The 8,581-nt window shown below is 56.5% G+C and overlaps 1 pseudogene; it reads right to left on the bottom strand.

The window, feature by feature from the left end:
* Positions 1–2,467: 2,467 nt before the first annotated feature.
* Positions 2,468–2,583, bottom strand: LOC118609845 (annotated as a pseudogene).
* Between the last annotated feature and the right edge of the window lie 5,998 nt (positions 2,584–8,581).

Genomic DNA, 8,581 nt, shown 5'->3' with positions numbered 1-8,581 from the left:
AGTACACACAAGTATTGAAAATTCACTACTTGAATTAGATGTATAAAATATACACAATTAAAAATATATACACAATGGCAAAATCTTTAGTATGAAGAATGCATGTTATTACATGTTGAAATGATAATATTTTGGCTATATTGGGTCAAATAAAACATTAAGCTAATTTCATCTGTTGCTATTTTTACCCTTTAATGTAGCTTCTAGGAAATTTTAAAATTCTAATGTTTGCATTTTTTTTCCTGGGAAGTCCTGGTCTAGAATAGTAAGTTTGTGTCAAACTTTTATCTGTTCCTTACATATTATATAATACCAGAATTTCATCGCATAGCTTGTGATTATGTACTTTATTTTTATCTTTTTAAATGCGTAATTTATGTTGAACTTTAAAGTTTGTTAAGTACACATTCACCAGTAGGTAGGTGTCAGGGTAAAATCAGTTTCCTGTAGCATAATTTACTTGTTGGTGCAGAAGTGCAAGGGAGTGTTCAAGCACCCAGGTCCCAAGAAATTGTACACATTAAAGTTACATTTTAGTCCTTTCACTCTTGTTACTTTTCCTTTGTATTTATCCACTTGATCTTCCATAAAATGTTTAAGCAAATATTGTTAAAGTCCTGAAAAAATTTTGTCTTTCAACATTTCTCTTTAAACCGTCTTGTGAAGTTTTCATGTGTACTTCCTTCCAGGATGTCAGCTCTAAAGAGAGTAGGGATCTTGTCATTTAGCGATTTCTCCTCGTTTCCTAGAAGGTCCTTTATTAAATATGTTCGTTTAGTGAATGAATGACACCGACCGTAGGACAGGCAGTGTTTACTGGTGAGAATATAAGAACGAACGAAACGTGGTCTTTGCCCCCTTGGGAGTTGGATTGTAGCTGGTGTGAGTAGAGCTGGAAGCAGCCAGTCAGACTGCTTGGTAGTAATGGGGGGGGGGGGGGCAAGTGCCTGAAGCCTAGAAGGAATTCCCGCCGTTGTCGGGAGGACTCACTGCGTGGTAACTTGGGAGCAGGTGTGGAAGGTGAGTAAGTGCTTGCCAGTTGCTGGCTTCCTGGAGGAGGGGCCCGGGAGGGTCGTGGGGTGAAGAGGGTGTGGTCCAAGGGGCTGGAGGTTGGGGAGCAGAGCCCCCTGAGCTTTTCTTAAGGGGCTGGGGGGGTGGCGTGAGGTCCTGGTGCAGCCATGATGGCTGCCGGTTAAGGGCCTGTGGTCCTTACCTTTTAGGTGGCCAGCAGTCAGGACCAGAAAACACCCTCTAGATTGCTGGTCACTCCCCCAGACCTCATGGATGTTTGAAAGGCTCTTTAGTATCAGGTCGGTTCCGATTCCAGGCGGAAGTGATTCAGAAGTAGCGTATACACTAGGCTAGGGCGTTGGTGGGGGAGGGAGGTGCGGAGGGGTCCTGGAGCTTCTGGTTTGTGCAGAGTGAGGCTGGCAGCATCAGCCGGGCGGAAGGTAAGTGCTCAAGAGTGGAGGGGTGGGCTGTAGCTGCCCGCGGGCGAGGAGGGCGGAACCCACTGGATGTACATGCTTTGGGTTTGAACTTAGGGTGGTTTGTTGGGCGTTCAAAAACTGGAGAACCGACCTGCCTGGTCAACACGTCGTCTCGCGCGGCACTGCCATCTCCGGCTGGAGGTGGCCGCTGGGCCTGCTGCCCGGGCCTGCTCGCCCTTCTGCCCTGGGCTTCGTTCTCCACATGGTGCCGCGTAGCCCTCTTCACAGCGCGAATGGGTCGTGGTCCCTCTCCTTCACACGCAGTCCATTTTGTCTGAAGTAGAACCCAGCCGTGCTTGGGGTGCAGGGCCTTCGAACTGCACTCGGCACCGTCCGCCACGTCCACCTTCCGCCCTCTGCCCGGTCCCCGGGGCCCCAGGCAGGGCTTCCCCCGTTCGAGTGGCGTCGCTTCTCGTCTCGGCTCTCCCTCCGTCGGGATGCTCGCTCTGCTTGTACCCGCGCTTTATTCCTACATCCCCATGTCGTAGCTGTTTCTTGAGTCAGCCTGAGGGAAGATCCAGAAGAAGGATACAAAGCGATGGCTTGGATGGAAGAGTTTTCACCACCAGTTGAAGGGCGGGGTTGCGAGCGGTGGGCGGCTTGTTCAGACCCTAAGTGGCGGAGCATTTCTGTCTCGGCCTGTGCATGTGGTGGTGAAGGAGAGGGCTCCCGCCTTGGAGCGGGAAGTCGGGCGCGGGGCAAGTGGGAGGAATGGTAAGTTCCGGCCACTCGTTTGCCCTGGAGTGTCAGCAAGAAGATCCTGGAGTGCGAGTAGCCCAGTCTTTACGGGCGGGAGACGGTGTCCTGGTGTCCGAATAGAAGTGGCCGGAAGCAGCAGGGAGAGTGTGAACTCGTGAAGGGAGCCGTGAGGATGGAGGCGGCGGGGGGGTGGGTCGGTGGCACAGGGGACGGGCTGTTAGAAATTGGAACAGCAGCACTCGGGTTCGTAACTTTATGTTGTTGTTCATCGTCATTTAGGCCTACAGCACCTGGCCTTCCCGGGTGGTCTGCCATCCTAGCACTAGCCAGGCCCGGCCCTGCTTAGCTTCCGGGATCAGACGCCGGGTTTGTTCAGGGTGGCGCAGCTGTAGACCACGGACTGTGGCTCCACCGGGGCACAAACCCAGGACCTTCCGTGTGTAAAGCAGACGTGCTGACCGCCTCACTATGGAACCATGTCCAGGTTCTTAACATTTTTGAACTTAAAAAACCAGAATCTGTTTGCGTCTTGGCTGTACGAGTGTGTGGTGGCGGTGCAGCCCCAGACACGGCAGGCGTCGGGGTCCACGTACGAGGCCCGAGGTGCCCACACCCTCATCCTCGCAGGGAAGGCCTCGTTCTAGATGCACAAGGAGGCGCTGGGTCCAAGAGTTCGCATTCCGCCTTTCCTCTTGCCTGCAAAGTCGGGGCGGCTGAAGCGGGGTGAGAAGTGCCGGCGGGCCCCGGGCAGCAGAGCCGCTCAGCGGGGTGCGCCCCGCAGGGCGCCTGAGAAGCCCGCAGCTTCTGCTCCGGACATGTTGATGGTCACCGAAGGTGTGTGGTTGTGGTGAGTCCTCCAGTGATGGAACTTGACGTCAGAGTGCTCGGGACGCCCAGCTGAAGGGGTTAAACACCTCCCCCTCCCAGAGGCTTTGGGAGGGCGTGCTGCTACTGTACTGTACTGTACGGGAGACTGCCGGGTAGGGGTAGGTAGTGGGAGGAGAGCGCGCGACCCGGGGAAGGAGCCTCTCTCCGACTTGGTTTCCGTGTTGCGGGTTGCATTTGAGAGGGGCGCCGTTCCAATGCTCGAAGGGGCAAGGGCTTCTCAAGGTGCCTGTGGCTCTTGCACCCATCCTGTTTTGACTTGCTTTCTCTATCGTGGTCCGTAGCGAACATTTATTACAGTGCAGTTGGATTTTAACAAGTTACCGATAAAATAGGTATCGTTTGCTTTTCAAGACCGCTTTTAAAATGGTGATTTGAAATGTTTTTAAGAAGATAATTTTTCTATATGGTGGACATTTAAATTCCTGCACTTTAGTTTTTTGTCTCGTATGTTTAGTATATTCTCGTGAGTGTCCTCGGCTGTGTAGTTTATAGTCTGTGCGAATGGCTCTGTGCAAGTCGGGAAGCATGGGGACCACTCAGCCTTTGGCCCTCCCTGCGAGACGCTGTCCTCTTTAGCCGTCTCCTCTGCTCTGGACCTCAGAGCTGATGAAATGTATGATAAGTGTATACTGCAGCATTTAGAGAGGACTTAGCCCCCCGTCTGTACTGTGGCCCAAGTTTGGCTGGTCGTTAGCGTGGAGTGGGCTGTCGCGGTCCAGCTGCTTCTGGAGAACTAGAGGGTCCGGTCGGCAGCCGGAGTCGTGCTGTACTTTTCCTTAGAGCCGTTGCACGGTATGAGGCATTCAGCATGTCGTGGTGCTTAATTTACTCGAACCCGGCTAAGTGTTCTACCTTCATACTCAGTAAGGTGGAAAGAGAATTAAGACCCTTAATCGTTTGAATTACTTTGCATAGTTTTTCATGAATTTCACTCAGCGTTCAGTCCCTTTCCCGTTTCTCTAGTTTGGTGCTCTGCCCCACCCCTCACTGAGCCTCCCTCCTGCCCCGGCCCCCTAGGGAGGCCACCGTTCTCTGCTGCGGTCTGTGCCGTGGCTGTTGGGCGGTGGCCGCAGAACCGGCCGCGAGCCCCCGGTGCCGCTCCGGTCCGTGCGCCCTGGCGGGTCCTCCTGGAGTGAGCACCTGAGAGCCCATTTGGGCAGCTAGCTGTGGCTTCCCTGCTCGTCCTCGGATGCTCGCTCTCCCGCGTAGTGCATAGGTGTGCGCGCACACACACGGTAACACGGGCACCGGCATCGCAGTGAGTGTTGATATTTTTAGAATTTTATGAGTGTTCAAAGTAACAGGCTTTGAAATGCTAGTTTAATGTACATGTTTTGTTGCTGTCTAATGGTACTTGGATCTGTTCTAAACACTGTATCTGGTCAGTAAAGCTTTTTCAAACGCATAGGCCGTGGCTGAATGGTGGGGGTTGTGCCATGGCGCTGTTGGGAAGCAGCGTGGGCCGCGCACAGAAGCGGCCGTGGGTTCCGATGACTGCAGTGGGTGTGGGTGGCGTGCAGTGTCAGCTCCGTGCAGCACGTACTTGCTTCGTTGGGGACCGAGACAGCCGGGGTGGGGTGGGTACGAGGTGCTTCTGACCCTGAGCGACCTCCCTGCTAGTGGGCGAGGTCAGAATGCTGCCTGAGGACCAGAAAGCAATGCCGGCAAGGCCGGGGAGAGCGCAAAGGATGGTCAGCGCCGGTAGGCGGGGCTCCTTCTCATCGCCTGTGTGAGACTCACTTTGCACAAACTGAGGCAGGCAGACAGGACGAATGCAAGAAGGGTCACGGGGACACAGCACGAGTCTCGGGAACCTGTCATTAGTGCGTCGCTGCGATCTGCTCGTCAGAGCCTCACGTCCATCGGTGGTCGAGTGTCCTGTGACCCATCTGCAAAAGCGCAGGCCGTGTACACTCAGCAGCTGTGCCGGTGGCTACACTTGGGTGACTTGACGCTCACACCTGCTCAGAATTTAGTGTTACAGGGAGTTCGGAGAAAGTGACTACACGATCAATAGGAAGGGTTTGCACGGGGTGAGGGAATGTTTCTTAGGGGCGGGGGCGGGCTAGAGGACCCTTTAGAACAAGGGGGCGAACGGCTCGCCTCCGTGAGCGTGCCTGAGTGCCACCTGCACGACGGCGCTGTGGGCCGGCTGGGGCTGCCCCGAATGGGGCGAGCAGGGAGTCCGAGCAATGGCCGGCGGGTCGACGTGCCCGTGGTCAGCGAAACGGCGCATTCGTCGGGGCTCAGACCACGGGCGCGGTAGCGGCCGAGACCCGGGGGCGGGTGGCAGAGGAGAGGCAGACGGAGACCGGTGGGCTGGTGGGAACGGCCGCTCCCTGCTGGCCGCGTGTCTGAGGACGGCAAGGGCGTCGTGTCCCACGAGGTGCCACCAGCGTCCAGCAGCAGTGAGGGCCGCCGGCCTGGGGCGGAAGGCTTCGTTCAGTCCTCGCGACGCCCGGGAAAGGTGCGGCTCAGGACTGTGGACTGTCGTGGACAAAGCGAGCAGCAGGTGGTGAGTGACAGCACGAGGCGTTCGCCATCCGTGCGGGTCACGCAGGTTGGGGGCTGAGGCGGCCCCTGCACTCCCGGCCAGGCCCGGGGGCCAAGCCGCACACTGGGACGCGCCGGGGCCTCGAGGGCTCCACGGAGCGCCCCAGTCCTGCCCAGGGGCACGCAGACAGGCGAGCTGAAGACCCAGCCATGCTGCCGGTTACTCGTTTGACGCCCGCTCGGCCCGTGCCCCCCATGAGGAAGTGGGGAGACCAGAGGCGGCCTCACCGCCGCCCTCTTGCCCCTCAGAGTTAGCGTCCCCTGGGTGGGGCCTGTTCCACAGCCATTACTCAACTGCCTTTGAGGTCTAGAAATAGTCCTCGCCACACGCTCTCCTTTGGAAAGAGGGACACCTAGTCGGAGTCAGCTCACCTTCAGGTACTGTTGACGCACAAACTAGTGACGTGGTTTTCAGCGTGTTGGGTGATACGCATCTGGTACACAAACGTGGGAACGGTGGTGCATGAGCTAAAGTCACCTTCTCCGTGCGTCCCGAGAGCCCGCCATTGTGCCTCGGGCGTGTTCGTGTGTGCGCGTAGCACACAGGGAGGGACCCGCGCAGTGCGTGCCGATCGCGCCTTTCCTCACAGTGTTCTGCTTGGGGGCTGGCTCAGGTTCTTGCACGCGAGCCCTGCGTTTTGCGCCTGTCGGTCTGGTACTCTCAGGAGTGTGCCAGACCACTTCTGGCCATGCTCGCTCGGTGTTTCCGTCTGTAAAAACTCTCTTGTATGTCTGTAGTATGCCTTTGGGCATGTGTTATGGAGCACGTGTGTGAGTCAGCCATAGCATAAAATGTCCAGTCGAATTGCTGGGTCACTGGGTGTGTACAGTCTTCATTTAGATTCTACCCGGGTGGATTACGGACAGTGAGAACTTTATTTCTTGCAGTGCCCAGCCAAACGCAGAGCGTCAGCCAAGGTCAGATGTGTTCGAAACCATGTTGCAAGCAACAGGAAAGTTTAGGAATAGAAATGCATGATTGAACTTGGGAGAGCTTTGAGTCCAAATATTAGATGAGGTTATGAAAACAATATAAAAATATCTCAGAGTTACCAGTATTAACAGTTTGCCTCATAAGTTGTTAAACCGAATTTACTGATGGTTTAGTTTATTCTTTTGTGATGGAGGAAGGCATTGGACTCAGATTCAGATCTCTCCCATTTAAAAAGTGTGCGGTTCTCCCGCTGTGGGAAGTGGACATTATCAACGCGCTGTGCCCACGTAGCTAACTTAAATTTTATGTCTCTGGTATCAAGAATTGGGAGGACCATAAAGTCTCTTCTGGAAGAATTTCCTTCTTTGGTGTTCGTATTACAGTTTCTCAGGATTATTTGGATATACTGGAGGGGGTGATGTCCTGTCAGGCCCCCCCCCCCACCCCCCACGGGGACACACAGCAAACCCTATACGTGTGCTGCGTGCTCTGTGCCTCGGTGCGCACGGGCAGGGCGCACGTTCCTGAGTCCCTGCGCCACCGGTGTTGTGCTTTGGGGCCATCGTGCAGTAAAGTGCGGCGGCTTAACAAGCCGTGTGGTCCCGTGACAGTGGACCTGACGCCTGAGGGGGCTGCCCGGTGACGAGCAGGCGGGGAGCGTGCAGTGCGGATGAAGGAAGGGCGGCGGGGCCCGACGGGGCCGAGCGGGGTGGCACGGGGTGCAGCTGGTGCCTCGTGTATTTCTGGTTTTTTCACTTAGTATTTCGGGGCCCCGGTTAACTGGGTAACAAACCGGGGGCTCTGCCGCACTCCCTTTGCAGATCCGGGGCGGACGCGCTCAGCCATGTTGTGGGTTTCCTAGAAACAGGTAAACACGTAAACACTCGTGCTCCTTCCCGAAGAGCTGTGCTTTGTTCAGCCAGTTGTTACATAGATTTGAGGCATTCATAGCAACCCGAAATGACTTTTTTAAATTCAATCGACGAGTCTTAGTTCAGTAACTGTAGACAGTTGCGTGCACATTCGCACAAAGGGACTGGAGCAGGTGCGCCTTGCTGTTTGAATGGTGGCGACCTGGGTCAGGCCGTGCACGGCACCTGGCGTGGCAGCCACTCGTCAGCATCGCGAGACGTCCTCGGCGGGGCGCGGCCGAGAGCAGACCCTGCGTCGCCGCGCACTGCGCTGGTTTAGACTCACTAAGACGCGCTTGCCGAGCCCGCGCCGTGCCAGTCCTAGGGGCTGTCCCAGGCCCTGGGGTCACAGCTGGCTGCGCACGTGCCTGGGGGGCGGGGCGGCCAGCGAAGGCTCTGCGGAGACATTCAAGCCGGAAGGAGGGGAAGCGCAGAGCGGGAGGGGGTGAGGGCACCAGGTCGGCGCACGGAGCCACGGTTCAGAGAGGGGGAGGGAGAGGCCCACTGCGGCAGGGCGAGTGGGCAAGGCACGGCAGCCGCCACCCGTGTTTCCGGTGGGCACGGGTTGCTGCAGGTGCGTCATCCGCCTGTGCCTTACGCAGGGCGACGAGCGGTTCTGTCCCCACCCCCTGCCGATTCGCTCCCTAGGGGCGACGTGGCTTTTCTTGGTGGAGTGAGAAGGCTCGGGGGAGGCTGGGCCCAGGTCGTGCTGTGGTCCACGTTGCGGTTTGGAAGGAGTCCTGGCCGCTCGGGGGGCCTGGGCGGTGGAAGCAGACCCCCCGCCCGGTCCACACCACCGGTGGGAGGCCGGCGGTGGAGGCTGAGCTGTCGCGCTCCTGATCATGGACTGCGTGACAGAGAGGCCGCCCTGTGCACCCACTGGTGGTAGGGAATGACCTGCAGCCTGGTTTTCAACATGGATGGGTGGTAGCCTGTTTTCAGCCGTTTGGGTGTAGTTAACTGGTCACGTGCAGAACAGAACCCCAGTGATTGAGAACTGTCAAACCTCCAGGTGTGTCCCACTTTCTCGATTGATGGGAACGTGCCCCCCCCCCCGCCCCCACCTTTTACTGGGAACCTGTGTGGGGCTGCCCGGTCTAGCTGGG

The sequence above is a fragment of the Rousettus aegyptiacus genome, unplaced genomic scaffold (genome assembly GCF_014176215.1).
Source record: "Rousettus aegyptiacus isolate mRouAeg1 unplaced genomic scaffold, mRouAeg1.p scaffold_m13_p_11, whole genome shotgun sequence".
Taxonomy (NCBI): Eukaryota; Metazoa; Chordata; class Mammalia; order Chiroptera; family Pteropodidae; genus Rousettus; species Rousettus aegyptiacus.
Note: the sequence above shows the minus strand (reverse complement) of the source record. Positions and strands in the feature narration are given on the sequence as shown.